General features: G+C 40.8%; 1 protein-coding gene and 1 long non-coding RNA gene across 2 annotated transcripts in view; one reads left to right on the top strand and one right to left on the bottom strand.

Annotated features, from left to right (window-relative positions):
• Nucleotides 1-24,081, top strand: part of fbrsl1 (fibrosin-like 1) — a 203,566-nt gene that overhangs the window by 14,495 nt on the left and 164,990 nt on the right. The gene's annotated exons all lie outside the window — the stretch shown is intronic.
• LOC106956574 (uncharacterized) lies at nucleotides 1,904-4,281 on the bottom strand. Its single transcript, XR_001426794.1, has 2 exons — nucleotides 3,547-4,281; nucleotides 1,904-2,200 (listed from the first exon to the last, which is right to left on the bottom strand). It is a non-coding gene; the product is annotated as an uncharacterized LOC106956574 (long non-coding RNA).

The raw sequence follows: 24,081 nt of genomic DNA, 5'->3' as shown, positions 1-24,081 counted from the left end.
AGAAGAAGAAGAAAAAAAACCTATTTGTTTATCCCTCTGTGTGGTCGGACTTCAGTTCCTGGACCTCGCTGCCTTTCGCGCACCAGGGACCTGAGCTGTTGCCGCTAGCAACAGATAAAAATTGCTGTTAACCACAGCAGGTCCCATAACACATCAATCAACGGGTCTGCAGATAAAGGCTGCAGGCTTCTGGGGCCCTGGGTGAATGGCGCAGTTGAAAATCCTTTCCCAGTGGCTGAGCACACAGCTCAGATGATAAAGGCCTGCTATCATTCAGAGCTGTGAGAGGAAACTTCATCTTAAGCTGCGCAGCTCAGGTTTTGTTCTAATGGGGATGCATTAAAACAGCACCAAGCACAAATGGGACTCCAGGAGAAGTCATTTGAATAAAAAGGCGACTCCGTAAAGCGGTGATGACCCGTCCTCAAAACGACGACTCTAACATAGTCCGCTCATTCTTAATGAACTCCTAATTGCTTTTACCAGTTGGTTTTGCTTTAAATTATACTTAAAGGCCGAGACGTTCAGCTGCTTGGGGATCCGTACGCTTAATCTTTTATGTTGTTATGAAGGAATTCAAAATCAGCGCCTGGAAATTACTTAATGCAAGAGTTGTTGAAAGACCTCATGGCTGGAACAAAATCACAAGTTATTAGTTATACCACTCTGAAAAATGTGTGTATATATTTATATACATCACATATTCACATTCTGTCCTTACCCTATATATATATCTTCTATTTTTGCATTGTATGGTGAGAAATCTAGTTCAAGTAAAGATGGAAAAATGAAATGCTGATCTGATAGCTTTGTGAAACAATTACATAGTGAACATTTTGGCGTAAGTAAGTCTGTCATAGTAGGCCATGCCGCCCTCTGCTCTGATGCTCTGATGTTCACTTAAAGGCCATCAAATGATGTGTTTCCCTTTCGCCTGAACAAAAACAACAACAACAAAAAGATTATACGTTTTCACCAAAACCTTATTTTGTCTTGTGAAGCTAACGTTGTGCCGGATGTAACTCTTGTGTTATTGTGGAGCGCTACATCCCGTTGGCCTAATGGCTCATACAAATGGTTTCTTGAAGGTGACTTCCATGGATTATACTAATTCTACTGCCCTGAGATCTAATTCATGATGATAGCTTGTGTTCGTGGTAAGAAAGAAGAGCAATAATGACCTTTCCTCATATTAAATCCGGTTAATGTATTCCCACACGAAGCTCCCTGCTATCACCCATGTTAAAGTTAGTCGAAATGAAATGCGGGCTCTCATGGGTAAAAGCATTACTTTTATCCCCACAAGCCCAGCCTTGATTATCATGATTCTTAGTTTGTCCTGGATGCGCTCTCCCCTAACTCACATTTGCCCCACTTTAAACAAATAGGCCTATAATGTAACAATCAAAGCGTGCTCCAAGGATTTGTTTACCGCAGGCCCCTCTCACCATTAAGTTTCACGGACACCGTAGACAAATAAAGTGGTAATTCCACTTTATCATATGTTACATATACCACAATCAAGCGGCAATTACATGCTCCTTCCATTTGTAAGAGCTCCCAGTGCTGACATGGATGTTTTAATGAGGGCTGTAATGAACGCTCAGGGTGTTTGGCAAGTCTCTGAGATGATGCCGAGGCTTTTATGGCTTCCCATTATAACGTACAATTTGCATCAGCAAATTACAATGCTCCATATCATTATCCTGCACTGAGGCCCGATCATAAATTAGAGCTCCAATTACAAACATCTATCTGAGAAGCAGGGATGAATGTAGTGGCAGCCCACCATTTGCAGACAGACGGGATTGAAAGCCTCCTGTGGACTGTGGGATGAGATTTCCGTAGAGGTGTGATATTACCATAAACCGTCCTTGTAGGGAAGGAGCAGACCATGCTGCTGTTTTTTTTGCTGTTTTGGTTTTGGTTTTGTCTCTGCTGTTCCATACAACATGTTTCACGTCAATAAAGTTTTTTGGACTTTAATTGCTGTCCACGAACAAATAGTTCACACTGATTTCAGAGGCAGACTGTTTCACACTTCTCATTCAAACATATGTTAACCGGCCCACTCAGCTGTGAAGAGAGGGGAAGCCTTGTCCATTGTGCTTCTGTTCGTAACGAGCCGGGCCTCCGTCCTGTCCACTCTGCTTCTGCTTGATTGTGTCTCCCTTTTGATTTGAACTTGATGTCTGGTTTCCTACTTAAAAAAAAAAAGAAAAAAAAATACAAATATGATTTTTAATTTAGGTCATTTTCAATTCTGGGTAGGTATGACAATAATGTTGTATCTGTCCATCCATGCATGCAACTTGCACATGTATACGGGAGAAATGGGGAGTTTTGAAATAATGAATGTGTAGGCCTTGTTTGTCATGCACTGAATAATGTATAGTACAGATTAATTTTTTTGTGCCATATTATTTTGAATCTTTGCGTGCAATCACACCAGCCCTGTTTGGTGTTTAACCCTCTCGTGATCTTGGCGTGATGCTCGGGTGGAGCGCAGCAGATCAGACAGAGTGGAAGCCGGCGATTGCCCCGTCAGACCGTCAGTTCTCAAAACCACACAGGAATAAAACTTGTAAAAGTGCATGCGGGGTTAATGTGATTTCCCTGGACAGTGTACAGGGTAAAAAGCTTGCGGACCCCAATTGACCCCATCTCTTAAGACCGCGGGAGGGTCAATCAAACTTCAGGTTGACTAGAAAGTCTGGTTTGTTTGGGGAGGTGTGAACGTGCAATCAAACTCTAATTCTGACCATAAAACCGAACTCTGGTCCACCTTAAAACCTAGGTCTTGGTTCAGTATAAGTGAACTCTTGTACATGCATATGTGAATAACACGTGGACTGTAACATAGGGCATTCTGGGTAAACACAACTAAAACATATGAGCAAATCCAGCACTAGTGGGAGCTAAAATCCAACATCACTCCAGCTTTGTTTATATTTTGTGAAGAAGGAAGTTGCGCTCCGTGTCTTCTTCAGAGGTTTTTGTGTCGTTTCCTTCAGCAGTTCTAGGTCTAGTGCCACCACAGGCGAAGGAGTAAACAGATTTTTCAAAGGGTTTAATTCATTTGATAGAGAGCAGTATGAAAGCAAACCGCACCGGCTGAAAATGCAACAAATGTTGCAATTTTGGTTCCCAAACAAATCAACCAGTGAAAACACGCCCAGCTACAAGATTTCCCTGATTTAAAGAGGCGCTGCATTCTTTCTTTTTGGTATCTCCTAAGAAACTCAGAGTAAACCAGTGACAATCGTAATTAAACACTCCCCTACCAAAACTGCATAAATCTTTTTTTTTTTTATTATGATCAAAATCTTTTTTTTTTATTATGATCATACACTCCGCTCTCCTTTTTTAATATAGAGACCCACCGTTCTCCCAGGCGCAAACTGTAGCTGCAGATGAAACGAGCAGCAGTGTCTCTGTGATGACTGTGTTGCCTGTAATCTGCGACCTGTGACCAAATCTTGCATGGAGAGGTAGAACAAAAGGCGCACACCAACAGATCGCTGCTAGCAACAGGCAGAAACCCACCTCTACAGATGAGACAAAAGGCCCGCGGGCTTCCTGCGAGCCCACAAGAGCTCCACAACTCTGCACAAACATAGCCTGAAATTAAGAATAGCCGGAGGCAGGCCCATTTCTACAGCAGTTAACATGTTGCTTTTTCTTTGTCTCGACGAAATTCTAGCATGGGGTTGTAAAAGCACAGAAAAAAAAATATATAGAAAAGATTTGTTGTTTTTGCTCAAATATAAAGGAAAACCAGTTGTGTTTTTTCTCCGTTTTCGTTCTCCAGCTATATTCACACCCCTTACTGCAATCTGTAGGCTCATTTTAAAGGTATGCTAATGTGCATGTTTTGAGGTGTTCCTACATTTGCACCTCATAGCAGTTATTACAGCTACTGCTGCTGCTCCTTTAGCGCTGCTATAAATCAAGTTTGGGTGGCTTAGGTACCCCCCACTTCTCTAAGTCTGCCTGTGCGAGCAACATTTGTGAAACCTGTACAGTAAAAGAAGTTCTACTAAGTAGGTCATGTTCTGCCACTCTCCTTCTAATCACTCAACGAAAAAGAACATGTTTTTTTTTTTTTTTTTTACCTCCGCCCGCCATCGGAGCCCCTCAGCCTCGCTCTGGGGATTTTTAGGAGCAACACACATTCATTTGATTTTCCTGGCATGTGTTTTCTCCTTCTCTCCCCGCACAACCCTCGTTACTTTGCTTTCCTCGTATCTGACGATACACGAGCAACACCTACCCTGCTCCAGCTCACAAATGTACCACTTCCCCTCCTCCCTCCCTGCCCCCCCCCCTCTCTCTCCTTCCTCACTCCCCCCCTGCGCCTCTTTCTCGCTCACGCCGTCTCTCCGTCTCTCTCTGTGGAGAAGGTGTCTGACAGCAACAGCAGGCAAAGTATAAGATTACAGGAGAAGCAGGGGCAATTATACCTCCAGCCGATGCTGGTGTGTTTATGAGGAGAGTAACTGTTAATGACAGTGTTGTGGTTTCTCCAGAGTCCAGAACACAGCTTAAGCATGCCTGCTGGTTCTGTTAGCCCTGGCAGACATTCTGATTTTTGTTCTCTTTTTCCTCTGCCTGTTTTTGACACCAAGTAGACCTCATTATTAAGCTAGGTAATCTTTTGCTGCTGACTGATTAGAGATGAAAAGCATTTTTTGTTGTTTTTCTGTGCAAACACTTGTCCTAAAAACAAACAAAAAAAATAAAAATAAAATAAAACATGCAGGTGTTAGCAACTGGATATCCATCAGCAGAGCTTCGGCTGCTTGACCACTTCCCTCCTATGTGCTTTCACACACAGCAGACAGATTGTGAAGATTGGAGCGCGGTTTATGTTTAGATAAAGGAGCTGAAGCATAATTGCCCCGTAGGTTTCCAGTGTCCAACACAGACGATTTCCATATGTAGTGCTCCTTGGAGACATTAAGCTAATTTTTAAATGCATAATGTTTGATTCTGTTGGTTATGCTGTCTTTTTTATTTATTTATTTTTTTGTTATTCCCCCACGAGATAGAGATACTAGAGATAAACTTATTGTTTTTTTTTATGTTGTTTTTGCTCTCATTTCATACATGTTGTCTTCTTTGTTTCACCAAGCTAAAATCTTTTTACATTGTCTGTTGGTGCTTGGAAACTGGTAACCAGTTCAGATACTCCCCGTTTAAAAAATTGCAACCTTGACTTGCTTGAGTCTGTTGGTTATTTCTGAAATACAATAGAAGCACATGACCAGCCTCTTACACTGGGATTAAAATGCTCTGTAATAATTTTTATTTAGTTGTGTTTGAGTTGCTTTAACCCTCTTTATCGCTTTCAGCTGCAGAATTTAATTTAAAGCATCGTCATGAGGCAGCAAGCTGGCAGAGTTGTACAATTGTCCTACAAAAGTATCCATACTTTTATAACCATGAATATAATTTGATCTAAACTCTACCACGTCTCTGACTCAACTCAAGTCTGACCAGCTTTCCTGGCCCTAATAAAGAAAAATGTTCCCACAGCATGATGCTGCCATCACCATACTTTGCCTTTGATCCTCACTGATAACAATCTGCTAACACCTTCATGGAAGGTTTGTGTGGATGCTCGGATCTCATGATGCACAGGGCTTCTTCACCAGCCATGTGAGGTCAGTTTGTTTCTCTGGATTTTATTTTGGCAAATGAGAGAAAAGAAGAGCTGAGTACAAACACACATCCCACTTTCCACATTTGATTTTTTAAAACCATGACCATGTCTACAATTATGCACAAGGTTATGTTGATCATTTAAAATTATAGTAAAATACTGCAGGGCTGAAACGATTAATCTGATTAATCGTCATCAGTCGATTACTGAAATGATCATCGGCTAATTTAGAAATTGATTAATCAATAAGTAGAGTATACGGGTTCAAAAAAAATCAAACATATTATTATTGGTAATTATTATAATTAAGCCAAAGCTGTAGAAAAAAATATATATACATTTTGTATTTAAGATAAACACCTTTGTTTGTAAATATGTTTTTATCCAAAGATCCTCAAGTGGTAAAGTTTTAGCTTTAGCTGGTTCAGATTCAACTAGAGGAATGCGATGGTATTGCATTTTAGGCAGTAAAATGTTTATTATTTAAATGACTAATTGAATTATGGAATAAAAGTCTTTCGTTGTCAATTAGAAATATGTAGAATGTGGAATTTTTTTTTAACCAATTAATTGAAGAATAATAATCAGAATCGATTACTATAATAATTTTTAATTTCAGCCCTAAAATACTTTGAATTTTGTGGTTTCACAATGTCCAAGGGGTCCGAATACTTTTGCGAGGCACTGCCTCTTCCTAGTAAAGGACAAATGTTCAGCATAAAAGTTATATTTGCCAATTGTCACCTTGCTAAACACAATAGCTGCAGTTCAGGAAGAGTGCATTAACATGACAGCCGCCCTCAAGTCTTTTACCCCTGACCAGCCGCGCTCAGAGCCCGTGCTCCGCCACCCCAGCATGTGCTCGGCCTTGGCCCCCGTTCACGCTGGGGCACATGAGAGATTAACTGGGCTGGCTTACTCACTCAGCAGGTTCCGCGACTCCCCTCCACTCATCCTGGCCCAATCTGTCAGCTAACCTCCTGCTCCGTCGAGCCATGGCAGCAGGGCATCACAAGCCCGACCCGCCTTCATTACGCCTGCCAGATGGGCTGAGAATTAGATTCGAACACCCACTATGGAGAGGGAGTGGAGAGAGATTGAAGAGGGAGGGAGGTTGTGAAGGAAAAAAGAAAGAGGGGTGGGGGGGGCTTAAGAGAGAAAGAGAGAGAGAGATGAAGGGGGAGGAAAGTAATGTTTTTTTGTTTTCATTTATGTTGCAAGTTATTACATTTTAATGTCACACCCCTGGGACCTGGCAGCATTAAATGCCTGTTCTTGAATAATCGACACTAACTGCAAGCAAATGCTGGGGAGAAATGAAATTAGTGAGCACAGCAATTTGGCATAGTGATTATCAGCTCCTCGGAGGCACTTCCTGGTGATTTAAGAATGCTAACATTTAAGCAAGTCAGATCTCATTACTCTTCAAGGTTAAATCGAGCCGTGGCGTAGGGGAGGCAGATGCCTGATTGGAAGCAGTGCTTCGCCGTCTCTGTGTCTCTCTTCATTTTCTCTTTGTTCGTGCTAATGTTTCTCACTTCGGTGGCAAGACGGCGCAAGCAGAAAAGAGGGCCGTGCGAAATCTGTCAGACCCCAATGACACCTTTTGCCATCTCTTAATTAGATCAGGAATCCTCGCTCTCGAAGGCGTAATTCGTCCTTTACTGGAGATCATCGCTTGTTCAATGTCTTGCCGAGGCCTTGGTATTATTGTTCTTGATGTTAGTCTGCTGAAAAGGCAAAGATCATTGAAAATGAATTAACCAGAGAATTAACTCTGCTTTGATGACAAATAGTCTTAGCGGTACCTTGCAGGCAGGTTTTGACCAAACCGCAGCGCTGGAAGGTTATGGATGAGTCCAAAATGAGATGCGTTTCAAGAGCCATGCATCAAAAACGTTTATCGTTGCTTTACTGGGCGTCAGTACTGCATTTGACACAGTTGATCATAACATACCGACAATTTTCCATAGACTGCAAAATTGTTTGGGAATGTTTGTTACTGTGCTGAACTGGTTGAGATCTGACTTGACAGTCAAAGACGATGTTTTGCTTTTTGCCAGTTTTACATCTAAGATTACATCTGGTGTTCCACAAGGTTCCATTCACAGGCCACTGTTGTTTTTTCTATAATATGCCTTTCCTATAACTCATACTATGAAGTATTACATGGTACCTTACCATAAATATACTGATGACAGCTTTATATTTACATGTCACAACATAATAACAGTAACCTAATTAGCTACTAAAGCTTGTTTTTCACTGAGCTGTATGGCAGCTGTATGTGAGAGTCCAACACACTATTCCTGGGCCCCCTTCAGATGTAGGGCCACAGGACAATACAGTATGGTTAGCATGGAGCTACTGAGGTCACACAAGACAGTTTATTAAGAGACAGAAAAACAGCAAAGCTTGCTACGAGCACAAGACATACCATTGCAAAATGTTGGCTGTCATGCTAGCTTAACACCACGTTAGCTGTTTGGTTATAATCTGTCCAGTGAGAGTCCAACAGCTGGTGGAACGTTCTCTTGACCATAATATAGTGTACCAAACCACATCGACCCAAGTCTCAATCAATCAATCAAGTTTATTTATGTAGCAAATTTCAGCAAGAAGGGAGCTCAAAATGCTTTACATAAAAAAAAAACACTAAAATACAAAGTCACAGAAGACAGTCAATGAAACATTACATTTTGTCAAGTGCCATCGTTCACGTCAAAGTGTTTATTAATGTTTCATGTATTATGGCTCAAAAGCTCCTCTAAACAGGCGAAAGTGTTCAAGCTTTGAATGGACAAGCAGAATTTTATCCAGCATAATGAAGGAATGACAGAAGTAAATGTTTGTGGTTCCAAATAAATGTAATGTGTCATGAGGACTTAGGCAGACTCGATAAAACTAAAACCCAAAATGCATACAAGTTTTGATTCTTTAGAAACGAACTCTCTAAATCACAAGATGTTCAGAAAATGATTGCCTCTTCAAATCAAGTCCGATTTATTTACTATTTACAGCATCTTTTCTGTTATTCTATTAGAATTTTTGCCAAATCTTAGCCATTTATTTATTGATTTTTTTTTTATTTAACACATTTTCTATTTAACTCCATTTTTCTTTTACTTGTTTGAATACATTTCCTGCTACTGATGTAATTTCCTTTGCATCTGATCCTTTTTATTTTATTTTATTTGCATTACTTTGGGTGTCAGTGGCACTATACAGATACACTTGCCATACAAATCCACTTTGAATTCATCTGCTACTCAACTCTTTAATGAACAAAATAATCTAAGGAGTCTTTTATCCGTACCAGGAGGGAAAATGTTTATTACCTTCCAGGTTGTGCAACAAATATGCTTTTATGCTGTATTTCTAAGCCGTTCTTGGGAGCCAGAGACATTTTTCAAAGCAATTTCGGTTCTGGCACCTCCTGGTCCGGTGTTTACCTCAAGCCAGCCGTACACATCTGTTCTCCACACACACTTGATCCAATTAGGTGACACCAGACAATGGCCGTCTCCTCAACAAGCCCAACTCCGGCACCAGGGCCCCAGAACAATACGGAAGTGTTTTTCTCTTCCATTACGTTGCGTCAGATCCTTTTAAATGTGTTTACCTGCTTCCGATGTGTCAGCCCGTGTTTTCCAAAAGCGGGTCTCAGCTAGCTGGGAGGAAGAGAACCTGATGATGTGACTAATACAGGTGCACGTTTTACCTCCTGCCGCCCTGATACAAGTTTAGGGGACAGATGGGTTGGACTGTTGTTCTCACTTTCTGCACTCCGATGAAGTCAAAACACTTTTTCCACTACAGTGATGAGATTTATTTACAGCACTAACAAAGCCACCTTTGGGAATATGTCTATTTGTTTTTTTTCCAAGCTGTTGTTTTCTTTCGCGGGAGGGGAAATCATTGCAAGTCAAATGTAATCATTCCACCGCTTGGTTATGCACCGTCTCGAATAATAATAGTATTAGTTCGGTCCCTGGTATCGCAGACATCAGGCTTGTAATTTTAATTTCTGAGACACAAGTGACGGGGCTGATCATAACCAATCATAGATGTCACTTTTTTTTTTTTTCATAACAGTTTTATTCTTGGGTGCGTTCTAAAAAAAAATAAATACATAAAAAATTTGGCTGCCTGCATTCATTATCATGTGCATTCCATGTTGTAAACAAACATGGTAAACTGCAGTGTGGGAATGTTTTTCCTCCTACTTACACAGTGTTTGCGCTGTTCCGCATCTGATCTCCCTACATCACATTTCATCTTTGTTGTGGCCAGAAGGATTTCTGGATTATAGCTGGTTTACCCCAGGAATGAGGGAAAGGCCTCTAAATCACACCTAGACATTTCCACATAAAACATTCATGCTTAAGTATGATTAGAGGAGATTAAGGTGGGTTTGTTTTGTGTTTGAGACGGCCCCTTGACAATTTGGGAATGGATTGAACAGCTTTCGCTTTCACAGCCTTCTTAATGCCATGCCAGAGTTTTCACCCAGATTTACACTGTTATTTACATTGCAGTGCTGCTTTCATGAAGCAAGGTAGTAGCTGTAAAGCTAAACGTAATTACAACACTCAAACTTTTCTGCCCTGTTCCATCACAACCAAAAACTTCAAATTCATTCTGTGGGATTTTTTTTTTTTTTTTTGTAGTAGAGAAACGCAAGTAAATATTTTGAAATGGTTTTTTTTATTTCTTTGCAGTTACTAACAGATTAAAATGTGAATTTTGTTCATATTTATTATTGCAAAATAACTTGGGCTCAGTCAAATCCCACAACAATGTTGAGTCTTGCAACGCATTCTCAATTGGATTTGGGTCTGGACTTTGACCGGACCATTGCAGCACATAATTACACTTCAGTTCTAATCATTTCTCTCCGTTGCAGTTCCAGTATTTTGTGTGACTGATATTTGGTCTTTTAACAGATTCCCCCCACATGAGCCGTGGATGACTCCAGCTCCCCTCGAGTCACCACTAGTGCCTCCTTTTGAAGGACAGATGACAAACATAATAAAATGTAAAATAAGATACAAAAGAACAAAAGATACAATTAAAACTTAAATGAACTTGACCACCAAAGTTTTAATCAGTGCAAATTTAGCACAGTCTAAATGGAAAGAAAATGAATAGGACAGTTTTGAGGCTTCATTGTGACAAAATGTGGGAAAAAAAAGTAATGGGAAGTAACTTGAGTAAATTTATACGGTCACAATCACACACTAAAACACAAATTGGAGGACAAATTACTTAGTACCTGAAATCGAACCCACAACTCTCAGATTTCAAGATAAGTTTCCTTCCCACCAGGTCTCAGTTGCGTGTGAAGAATTTCACATGGAAAAGTTCTGTTGTAACTCAAAAGCATCTGAACGACAAGGAATATGAGGCCTGTAGCTAAACCCACTAACTTTATATTAATAAAGAAAAAAACTGAATGTGTGTGCCTGGAGTTCACAGAATATTCAGTATCTTGTGCATTGTGTCCAACCCCGAGCGCTCGCTCCTCAAATAGCGTACTGTTCTCCCAGACAGCGATGTGAATCCATCTCTCCGTCTCTGCCGTTCTGCTGCCATGTATCCCATTTCCATATCATCTTCGCATCATGTATATGAGACGGTGCCCTCCCATGTGCGAGATGATGCCATCCCCAGATAGATTCGTTCAAACATAATGATAAAAGATGAGTTTGGACAGAGCTACTTATTTGACAATCATTGAAGTGCCACTGTGATGGATGGCAAGGAGAACTTCCACTCCTCTCTCCTCCCACCCCATAACCGTGGCTGGGATCCCCGATACCTCCTTCTTTATTTCCCCTGCCTGAGCTCAAGGTCTTGTCTCAGTTTGAAAGAGAAATTTCAAATTGAATTAAAATTGCTCACTCACCCAAAGCAGGGGCCTATGCGCCTTAAAAATCACATAAATATTCCTACAGCCCCTTCCTCACGCTTACCGCACCCCCACTTTTATGGTCACCTGCTAATGTAAATTATTCATGCCAGGGGGCCCACAGCATCACTTTATTACATTGAAGTGCCTGTGACACAACTGATAGCACCACCAGAGGCGTCACGTGTTAGCTATGCTAACGTATTTGGTAAGGTGAGTTCAAGGAAAAACAGAGTTAGAAAATCTGACTATATGAAAGATATTTTAAGGAGGAAATCGCACAGCTTCAGCAATGAATCCTTCACTGAAGGAATGATTTTATGTCTTTGGAATGGGAATACGAACTGGGAACTGCAGGGTCACTGTTTGAAACAGACTAAAAGGGCCTGTTGCTGTCATGATGTGTGGATAAGGTGGTGAGGAGAGACGCAGAGACCCAGGTTGTGATGAAGATGATGATGATGATTTAATGATAAATATCCACGGAACAGAACAACAGGGAGCACAACGAACACACGACGGCACAGGGAAACTGGCTAGTACACACAACGAGGATCCGACAAGAGACAAAGACAACAGGTGGGACTAAATACACTGGGAGGGTAATCAAAGAAACGAGACACAGCTGGGATCAATCAACAGGGAAGACAAAGACTCACCGGGGAACAGACTAATAAACTCAGAAAAACCTCAAAATAAAAACACAGAAAACATATCACAACAGCACCCCCCCGCCCCCCACCCCCACTTAAGGGCAGCTACCAGATGCCCCAAACAAAAAAAGTTCAAACACAACAAGGGTGGGCGGAGGGGCGCTGGACAGGGGGCTAGAGCCCAAAAATCAATGAAAAACATCCGGATGTTGATCTTGTGACTTGTGTGATGGACAGAAGTGTTTCCATTGTAGTTTTGTGAAATTCACTGACTTCAAAACTTTTTTAAAATCAACAAAAGAAGCAAATGTAATTGATTTAAGCAAATTTATTTTAGAAATGTAAAATTGCGCACTTATACGTTCGGTGGAAATGCATCTGCTGATAATCAAACAAGCTAAGTGTGAGTCTTTTCTTGTAATGGAGTTTCTGCGTCCTTGTAGCACCTAAGGTAAGATGTGTTTACTAATAGGAAATGATGTCATTTTTGTGAAAAATCTTCTAATTCCTGTCACCAGTGATTTTTCTGACTGCAATGTCTAACCCGTTGTAATGTCTCGCTCAAGTTTCACCATCCAAATTAGACTCCATTTTAAGACTCAAGCTTTTTGATCACGTCAGCAGGGAGATTATCTTTCTGCTCCTGAAAGAATGCTTCTCAGTAGCAGTCAGGCCATTACTTTGCATCCATACTGGGCGCTATTTATTGGAACCATGAAATCTAATCTCTGAGCTCAATTGTAAGTGCAAAGAATCACTTTGATCACAATATTGAATGAAAAGCAGCAGTTTAGCCTCGTGGAAGAACAAACCCACAGTGAATACCTCTGATGTAGTATAATGTCGGCCCAGAGGGACAGGACATCATTCAGCTACAGCTTTTATACAAAGGTTTAATAACGACTAAGAATGGTTTGATTGATTGGGATTTCCAAGCTGTCACGTCTTGTATCTCTTCTACATATGTGCCCAGCAGATTTAGACACGCACACACACAAAAAAAATCAAACTTTTCACAAATTACATTTCCTGAACTTGCAAAGAGCCGCTGCAAGCTGGCAGTGTTGGTGTGCAAAGTAAACAAGAACAGAAAGACAGAGGATGAGAGAGAGAGAGAGAGAGAGAGAGAAAAGAAAAAAAAGGTTGAATAGGGTATGAAAGTGTTTCCACTGACAGTTTGTGTTAAACCGGTCTCAGATATGCTCTTTGTGAAGCTTTTCTCGCCTTTTCAGAAACCACCCGCGCGTCTGTAAAGGTGCTGGGCGAGATGAGTGCAACTGATACTGTGGTTCCCACACGCTTTGCCGTCTGAAATTTCACAACCGATAGTGGTTACTGACAGGGAAGGCTTGATAAAATCTCACCTGATTAGAGAGAGAGGGGGAAAAAAAGAGCAGTGAAAAAGAGTTGAGGCATCGGTGAGTAAAAACGAGATGAGATGGCAGGCTTCGCCGGGTCTCTGAGGTTGCGTCTAGGTTTCAGTTGACACATCTCTGGCTGGGCCGACGCGCACCGCCATCTCCACAAGCCAGTGGGTTGAGTCAAGACAGACAGAAGAAAAACCACACAGACATTGCTTTACCTTGTGATTGCAAATTTGCGAAGAGTGGGTTGTGAAGGTCGGTTACCAGGTTTCCCTTTCACAAGTTGGATTTAAAAAAAACAAACAAAAAACAGCATAAGCACCTGCTGATTATTATGTTTCTTTTTTTTTTTTTGCTTTCTGTTTTTATGGCTTCTACTTGAAACTGCCACCGCTGAGAAGTGAAATTCTCCACATGGTTTCTTAATTGCGACTCACTTTCCCCAGCCCAAACTAGGCCCGACACGCGGGACTCCTCCAAGGAACCGAAAGATGAGCTTTTCCCCACGTAGGCAGAAGATCTGACCCCAAAATAGCTAACCTTCCCGACTCCTGGGAGCTGTTAGACCGAAAATGAACTGCTAAGAGAGATAACATCGCAGCCAGGCAGCGGTTCTTTTTTTTTTTTTTTTTCACTTTTTTTTTTTTTACTGTTGAGAAACGGAAGAAGGAAGGAAGGCTTCGAGATGGCATCATCCTGTTTGTTCTCTTTCTGACTAACTCCACCATGATTATTCTCCGACTATCTGATTATCTCAGATTCTATGCGCCCTGTGTTGTTGCCATTCAAGATCAGAAAGAAAGGCATTCGGCGGGCTCATCAGCATAGGTGGGAACGTGTGGCAGCGAGAACTCTTTGAAAAACAAATTTTCTACCTAAAATTTCACTTTTTTTTTTTTCCTGATTGAATCCTTCAAAGTTCAGTAAATAGACACATGTCAGACAGGGTCCACCCTCTCCCCACCTACCCACCCTCCTCCCTCCTTCCGTTAGACATTCTTGCTAGCAGAGTTACCGTAGGTCCTCATTACAGTGACAGCTCTGTCATAATCTATTACACTGACTGGAAGCCTGGGTGCCTCGTAACTGGAACCAAATATTGGTTTTGCAGATAAATTTAGGGGTAAAAAAAAAAAAAAAAAAGAAAAAAAAGTCACATTAATGATGACAAAAATAAACAGGAGGCTTGTCGACAGGATGGGGGTGGTTGTCCCGCGGGGAAAGGAACCTCAGGGATGTAAAAATGGCAACGGCATCACCCAATACGGCTCCCGCTACCTACCCAGAAAATCTCTCCCCCTTCGCAGAGAAAGCTGCTACGGGACGTGGTAGCTCCAGTAAGACAGCAGAAGATTTCATTTGCCCCTCTGCAAAGATCCCAATCTGAAAGCACGCCGCCTTTGGGGTAATGTTAGGTCTTTTTATAAGTTACAAAGATGTAATTAGACAAATTAGCTCAGCAGACACTCAGGGTTGTGTTTTTTTTATAGCGGCGTGTTGCTTAGCTTGGTAATTAGCAGGCAGCATCTTGCTACAAAAATCACATGCTGCACCCGAGGCCTTGCATTTGTAACCTGACAACCAGTTTCTGCACAGTAATGAAGGCTTATGCGTCCCTCAGGCTCCGTTTGTCTCAGTTGCAGCCAGGTTTGATGTAGGAATTCACACAGAGCCACTGTGCAAAATCTCTTGTTTATTCCCAGCGTGTCGTTTCCTCGCAGCTTAAAACGCGATGGTCCTTTTTTTCCCGACTCGGCGACGTATTCAAATCAGGCCGTGTTTTTTGTGGGGGGGACGAGGGGTTTTGTTGTTTTTTGTTTTGCCTGATAGGCAGAGACTTTGATTTGAGCCAATCACCTTTATGGCTCAATTCATCAGGGCCACGACCGACGTGTCCTGTTGGGTCTCCTGGCACCAGAGGAGCTGATCAGCCGTTTCCACTCCGGGCTTGCCGCTCTCCCACTTTTAATGACTTTGCCAATGGTGATTTTGACTAAGCGTGTGTTTTTTATTAACTCCGAATAAATTCCTCTTCTGCCTGACACTAGACATTCTCTGTGAATTGGATGGAGTGGGCTGAATGCCAGATTGCAAAAAGAGAAAAAAAAAGAAAAAAAGAAAAGGGCCCGTCAAAATGCAGATTAACTGGGAATGGAATTGATTTGCCTATTTACTCTGTGCGACCACATTCAATTTGTGTCTGTTTATCGCAAATATGCCTTAGTTGCGAGCTTTTCACACTTACAATGGGTTTTCATATGCGGGCGGGAATTGATTTTTCTCTCCGTTTTCCCTTCGTTTGTATCCAGTCGCGCAATGAGAGGCGACTCTTTATCTGGAAAGACATCACATGTAAGGTGCTTTGACTAGGTACACATTCAATGAGTTGTAACTCACTTCATTCACCAGCGTTTCTCTACTTTTCACTAGTATTATTCAAAGCATGTTAAGGCCTTCTGTGTCATAAATTAAAATTATTGCAGACCATCAAAGTGTGCAGTACTGTCCAACCCCTTGATTGTTTTCACGTTACATTCACAGATTTAATGTACTTTATTGGGGTTTTATTGATAAACCTACAGAAATGGTGCTTAATTGTAAAATGGAAAGAGAAGTAGTGCATAGTTTTAAATTTTATTTACTAAATTAAATTCCAAAAAGTGTGGTGGACAATTGTTGTCAACCTCTTAACTTAAATGTCTGTAAAACCTTTCAGAAAGCGACTAATTAGAATGAATACATTATATTGGTGAAGTCCAGATGTGTGATTTAATATCAATATTAATCCATCTGACTAAGCAGTAGTCAAACCTTTTTAGTTGTTGCTAAACATTGTTTCTATAGCAACAACAGAGAAACAGACTTCAGGAAAGCATGTTTAATATTGATGTAAATAACTTTAGACTGGGCAGAAGTTCACACAAACATTTCATTCTATCTCTGGTTGTATGTTTAATGGGTTAATGTCTGTGTTTTAGAGTGTCCTAGTCAAAGTCCAGACCTAAAACCTAATTGAAAGTCTTTTCCAAGGATGAAAATTGATGTTCGCAAAAAATTGATTCTGAGTGAAAGCTAGTAGAACGTAGCTGAAAAAGTATTTACCAAGTACAGATATGTTCACTTTTCCCACTTTTCTTTATAATTTCCTTTAAACATAAAGGAAATTATCCTTTAAACATAAAGGAAATTATCAAGCAATATGTTGTTCTATCACATAAAATCCCAGTGAAACAGATTGTACTTTGTCGTTTTAACAAAATCTAAAAAAAAAAATCACACGGAACATTAATCATTTTTTAAGTATACATTTATCCTTCTTTGCTGGCGACTGGTGTGCCGTTGCCATACACCCTGACATCGGAATACATTTTCCTCTCAAACATAGTCTTATTTGTAGGCAGAATCTTGGCACATCGTGCTGCATTCACTGACACTGCAAGTGTACAGTTGGAGTGTGTTGTGAGAGAATACCAGCACACATAACACATGAGCTTTGTGGTACAAAAAGATAAGGCTGGAGCGAGCAGTACGACAGGGAGCACAGGACTGGAAGACAGCAGAGTGCAGACTTATGGCCAAAAGACTGGGCCGAGAGAAATGAGCGCCAGCTCTCACCACGGCTGCAGGGGCAGCTGCCAGAGCAAGACAGGGTGAAGAGCAACAACAGCCTTGGGAAGGAGAAATGGCTGCCTCGAAGTGGTAGCTCACTAACATTTGGAAAGGATAGGAATGGATGATAAGGAGCACATCTTTAGTCAGCTTCACTTTCAATCAGCTGGGATCCTGGGGGTTGGCATTTATCGTATTGTTTCTCATTTATCGTGATACATTTCTTATCATAAGAATTGTGATTTATTGTCGTTGAGATAAATGCCAATTCATGCTGTCTAATAACCCCCGCCCTCCAGCTGTCCATATTGTCGAGATTGTTAGCTTTATTAGTTTATTATACTGTTTGATCAATGGGAGTAACTATACATTTGATAATATGATTAAATGCATTTACTGTTTGCAGTTTAGTGATGCTAATCGCTCTTCTTTATGTTTGTGAGCATTATCTGCTTGTGAGACTATGATTGCCACGTCATGCCGTCACACCCATACAATCACCTAAACAATAAATAGTTCTTCACCTTTATCAACGTTGCAATATTTCCTCAAAATATCGTGATAAAACCTTAAGTCCATATCTTCCTGCCCTGCTGATCTCAGCTGCTCCTTTATCTGTGACTGTTGCTCCCTGACGCTGTGGTTCATCCCATTCTGACTCTTCCTTTACTCCTAACTAAAGCTGTGAACTCGCGTGCCTTCAAAGCATCAGCAGGTTACATTCCCGCTGCAAACATGTCAGCATTTTGCTCCAAGCACTCCTGTAAATATGCACATATTTGTTTTTACCTCAGGAGTATTTGGCAAATTAAGGCTAAACTGCATGACGGCTTTTATTCCTCTTGTAAGCCTTTCAGTACCGGTTAGGAGTAAACACTTTATTTGAAAACCGCATTCCAGTAAAATTGCTTCAAATATGTACAAAGCAGCTTTCTTGTGTTTTACGTAATAGTGCAATATTTGAGAAACGCACGAAGACGGGGAGGCTTTGGGGAACAATAATCAGATCTAATCAGGGGGAAGGGTCAGGTGACATCTGGAAAGGAAGTGACTTTCAAGTCACTGGGGGTCCCAGGAAGCTCCTCAGAGGCCACGGTTTGAGTTGAAAAATACTTTTAATTTGAGCGCCACTGTTTCTCAGGTGTGGATTGTGACCCATCAATTCTTTATTACATCTTTAGCTGCCTCTAATGGAATTTGCAGGTCTGTTTCGCTCCCTCTTGCTCTATCATGTCATCCACACACACAAACACAGCGGTGGTTTTCTGTGACGGGGCCTGCCCGTGGCACAGGCATGTAGGATCATTTGATTCCAGCTAATAACCAGCACCAGCCCAGAGAAAGGCATAAATGAGTTGTGGCCTCCCTCGGCTCTCCGCGCCGCCTCTCTGATGTCAGAGACGGCTGGAAGGTTTCAGTCGGCGTGAACAGAGACTCGTTCAGACACAAAGGTCTGAAAACAATCAAAGTTTTTATCTGTAGTATCTTAAGCACTGACTCCTAAATTAAAGTATTACCACTTTGTCTTAAACTTAGTTAGATTTTTGTTTGGTTATTGGTCGAATTTTATTGTTCTGCCTCTGTTATCCAGGTTTTTCTTTGGTAAGTCATTTGTAGTGTAGGAGATGTCACGGGACGAAGATTCGTTATCGCACACCAGAGTACAGTCTACATCCTACACAAACAGCAACACCTGTAGATTCACTGATATGACAGCAAAACCTGCTCCTTCCTTTACACCTTCACACACAAATATATGTTCTCAGGTAAAATGAGACAACTTCCTTTTTGACACATCTCAGTGCTTTGCGGTTTGATTAATGAGAAAAAAGGAAGTGGTAATGAACTGTGAGCTTGCTGTTTCCTTTCATTTAGAGACCAAGCATCGGCTCACGCTAACCAGCAGACATGTCAGTCTTCAGTCATGCATAAAAATAACATCAAAAATATCACGCACTTTCAAGGGCAAGTTAACTATGTTAACTTATCACACAAATTAGTTTTAAGTTTCTTAAGGTGAGAAAGTAGATATTAAAGTTTAACCTAAGCATTCAGTTCACTGGCCTCTGACAGACCAGCTCATTTTTAACTCTCCTCCACTAAGGCTTTAATGCTCCCAATTACCTCTGGCAGCTCTGCTGTCCTCCTCTCTACATATTCAGTGTCACAACGGCCATTCGCTCCAGTTTTTGTAGCTCATCTGTCGCGGACGGGTTCTTGGTCCACTGGAAGTTGTCATATTTTGAAAGTGTGTGATATTTTTGATGTTATTTTTATGCATGACTGAAGACTGACATGTCTGCTGGTTAGCGTAGCGGTGTGTGTGGATGTGTGTGTTTATGAGATGCAGCTGGAGGCGTGTGACTGTAGTGTGAAGTGCTTTGAGTGGTCAGTATGACTAGAAAAGCACACAGGAAGTACCAACAAGTAGGCCTGTCGCAAAGAAGCAATAAATTGATTCATTGCGAAATAAATTAAAAACAGCTCAATAATTTACACTTGCATGATTTATTGTTTGTTTCTTTTTTCTCTTAGTAGTCAGTTTGCTGCTTTGGTCTCAACTAACTCCTGTTCTTGCAGAAACAACTTTTTTGCTTATTTATTTTTGAGATATTTAAAATGTCCCCCAGTTCCAGTGTTAAAAGTTCATTAGAATTTAAAGTGTATTGATCTTTGCTAACGTGTTCTCGTATTGCTGTGCCATTGCTATTATATTGCTTGAATTATCTCAATATAACAATATTATCGTTTATTGCAATGAGTTCTGGGACGATTTATCAGACAGCAACATTTGTTATCGTAGTGCACCAACGAACAAGGTATCCCACAATCCATCGTGCCACAAGCAGCAGGAAGTGGAGAAGGTGAGGGCAAGTTAACTATGTTAACTTATCACACAAATTAGTTTTGAGATTCTTAAGGTGAGAAAGTAGACATTAAAGTTTAATCTCAGCATTCAGTTCACTGGCCTCTCTGACAGACCAGGTCTTTGTTTTTCTGAGTCATGATTGATGAATGAGACATATGGCATTTGTGTTTGATTAAAGACTATTCAGCATTTTGGAAGTACAGCTTGGTTATTGTGCAACATTTCACTTTCTGTGGACATTTGGGTAGAAAAACAAATTAAGAACAGGAGCCAGGAAACTATTTCAATTCATTTATTTTTATAAGCAACTACAAGTCAAAAAAAAATTCAATTTTTTTTTTTTTGTACTGTGGAGAACTACTTATACTTTACTATGCTCTGCTCCTCTAAACTGTGTGAAAATGTGCAAGTAGAAAGGATTTTCTCCAATCCCACCTCCCTGCTGCAGGTGGAAGGAAATGCTTCAATTTGCAGGTCGACCTAAAGGGTAAAAAAATTTGTAGCTGCTAAATTCTAACACTGAATTGTAATCAGTTCTGTTGAAACAGCCCTCCATAGTAAAACGCTGCAATTAAATTTCTACTCAACAGATGCTGTAAATATAAATATGATTGTATCGTTTTCCTGTGTCAGTGACGAGGATATTTACCACCACACAGAAAGCTCATGCACATCTTGTAAACTTTCTAGTTGACTGGATTTCTCCAAACACTCAACTTTAAGTTTGGCTTTGAACTTTGATTTGAAGCAGTGACCCACTGATCTCGTCTCAGGATGCGTCGTTTGGCTTCACATGTACCGTCTGTCTGATGTGAAGCAGCTCATTCCCCAGGACAAAAAGATTTCAAGCTACAAAAAGGCTTTTCCACTTTAAATATTAGCAACTATTAAGTCTGCAATTAAGTCTTATGAGGTTTCAAAGTCAACAGAGTTTATTTCTCCTCCTTGGACATATTTATAGCCATTCTCCAGGGACTCTGCAGATGTTTGTGAAAAGGATAATTAGTGAATTGTTCTTGCTGCCGTTTGACAGCCTCTAACAAGTTGGTGTGTTAAAATGAACCTTTACACACAAATCTGTTCTTTACAGATTTGTGTCTCCTTTGAAATTAAAAGTTTTTTTTCTTCTTTTTAATATATCCTGTATGTGTGGTTAGTATTACTTTTAATGCTTCTATAAAAAGGGGCAAAAATAATGTCCTGGCAGAAAGGGATCAGTGCATTTTCTGCGTTTCTGACTACTTTGACATATTGCAGTACAAGCAGTTCTGCTAATTAAGAGCAGAAAAGCGTGTACTTTCACAGCGTTTTCGCTGTGACACAAATATCTAAATGGTTATGACATTCAGACAGGCGTAAATATATCAAGTCCAGTCAGAATCATAACATTTTATTTTTCCCCTTTCAGGCTGCTCAGTTTACACTTCGTAGATCCAGACATATAAATGAATCCCTGTGGCCTGAGAGAAATATACAAAAATAAAACACAGTCAAATCAGCAGCAACATACAACTGTCCGCAGTGGACGCAGAATAATGTTTGCCATGTAACTACACTCGGAGAAATGTCGCATATTTGTCCTGTTGGTCGATGCAGATGGAAGCTTTTTACATCTTAGGGCAATCTTTTTACTGTCAAATAAAATTGCCCTAAATCAGAAACTGTTTGTTTAAAAAGACAAAGTGTTCTCTCTTTGTCCACCACGTCCATTTTAAACTCATAGCAACTTTAGCCACAGAAATGCAGCGACTTTTACTCAAAAGCAGACTTGGACAGCTCGACATTTTAGGCACGCAAGCTATAAACCTTTGAGCTCACTCCTACAGGGTCAAGATTATTTAAGTAGCCTGATGGCTGTAAGAGTGAAAAAACAAAACGGCTCTCTAAAGGTAAGTAGCACCATCGCTAAGACGGCATCAACACAAACCTCTCCGAATTGATACGGTTCCTTCTATTAATGATGCTTTTCACTTTGACAAACTAACTTCTAAAGACGAGGCTTGTGTTATGGCATTGAGTCAGTAAATGATAAAAAAAAAGAAATGAACTGAGCAATATAAGGATTATAACAGCTGTTGATATAACATTATATGAATCATTTGCCCTCCCCTTGCTCGGCTCGTTCCTAATCACCGGTCTCCCATGGGTTCACATAGGCGTACATACCGAGACAAGCAGAACCCCTTGCAAGCACGCAGACAGATGGCAACCATTATTTGATTTTTAACTCCGAAGGAAATCAATTAATCTACAACAAAGCAAATTAGCACTGTCTAAACATTTGAAGAATGAGACCAACGAGGACTTTGTCTGGCAGACTGATTTTTTTTTAGTTTTTTTTCCGGGATGGAAATTGTAATTTGGAGCTTTAAGCGAAGCCATTAGCGGGGAAATAAATAAGTGGTGGAGCGAAGACGGCCGTGTCGTTAACCTCGACAACATGCCAGGGCGCAATGGCAGGCAACGTTGTGGAAGTGTGTTCTTTGATTTTTTTATTTTTTTAAGTTATACTCTCTCCTGCACAGGATGCCACATGTCAAACAAAGACCTGGGGCCTCACGCGGGAGGAAGTGTCTCCTTTATACAAGCACTCTGCAGCGCAACTGCCAGTGTGCTATTTGCCAGATGGCCTTTGATGCAATCCAGTATGCAGCACTTCTGGTTCTTCTTTGTCCTTTTAGGTTTTTCTGCATAACTTAAAAACTTGAGAGTTGGTCAATAAATGCCAGAAACACAAGTGCACGTCAACATTTTTGACTTATGATCCAAAACGGAAAAAGCTTGTGTTGGTGGCTCACATAAAATCTCAATAAAATATATTGAAATTTGAGGTTACAATATGGAAGTTTGCAAGGTATCATATGTACCGTTCTTTTACATTTTTACAAAAACTGGACTGCTTTACCATCTGCTGTAAATAAAACCCAAGTTTCTGCTTCTGATCTCAAAGACAGTAAAGCTGAACTTCTAAGACCAAAAAGCTTTGTGTTGTGCTGCTATGGGAGCAGTTATCTCCGAAATTCTGCTTGTTTGACAGAAGACCATTTATTTCGGACTGAAATGCTACTTTCTCACTCTTTCCTGTCGTGCACGCCTTGACCTGACTCCGCTTGAGTTATCCCAAAGAAAAATGTCTCCTTTGACTCTCAGAAAGTGGCGAGACAGAGATAGAGAGAGAGAGAGAGAGAGAGAAGTCTCCCTCTTGTTTTTCCCAACACCTGTGTTGCAGGCACCGTCGAAAAAGTTGAGATGTAATCTAATTACTGCAACTGATATTTCTGTGAATTGTGGACTAAAAGGGGAAATTACAAAGCTTCAATGTCCCCTTCAGGTCATCATCATCTGGAGCTTATTACTTGCCTACAAATCTTTGCTCTAACCTCCACCAGGTGCAGCTAAAGAGATCTACCTCCGATATTTTGGTCAGATTCGTCTGTTTGTCGTTAGCGACATTTACAGCCTGTATTCCATCATTTTATATATTTCTTCAGGTTACTGTGCCGTGGATTCCCTCAGAGCTAAAAGAGGCAGAGTGAGATAATGCGGTGTGCCGCAGACGGCGCTTTAAGTGTCCTCACCCTGACTTTTACAATGATAGAAAGGTTAAGTTAGCACTGTGTTAGATTTATGCTGCCTTTCAAGCATCCTTCAATTCCACTTACTTTCCAGATCAAGCTATCCTGGACCAGTCTATAAAATCCCACAGCTTACTTTTCCTTAATTAAATGCCACTCGTAACGCTCCCTGGTGCACCCCCGTATATCCGCAGCCGTGGCCCGCTTCTTTAAAAAGCGAAGCGCTGCCTTTAATGCAGCCGCGCCGAGGGGAACATCGCTACCAGACATTCATCTTAACAAGGTCACGCTGTTTGATTTTTCTTTTTTTTTTTTTTTTTTTTTTTTTTTTTTTTTTTTTAATATAACGGTCACTGCTCGGGCCCTCCGTTCCCCTCTTTGAAATATTATCGTTCATTAATGATGTGGAAGCAGCTCACCCACCCACCCATCCTC

Source organism: Poecilia latipinna, unplaced genomic scaffold, assembly GCF_001443285.1.
Source record: "Poecilia latipinna isolate Pla-1442-1.1 unplaced genomic scaffold, P_latipinna-1.0 Scaffold829, whole genome shotgun sequence".
Lineage (NCBI taxonomy): Eukaryota > Metazoa > Chordata > Actinopteri > Cyprinodontiformes > Poeciliidae > Poecilia > Poecilia latipinna.
This window is presented reverse-complemented; position numbering and strand designations above follow the sequence as displayed.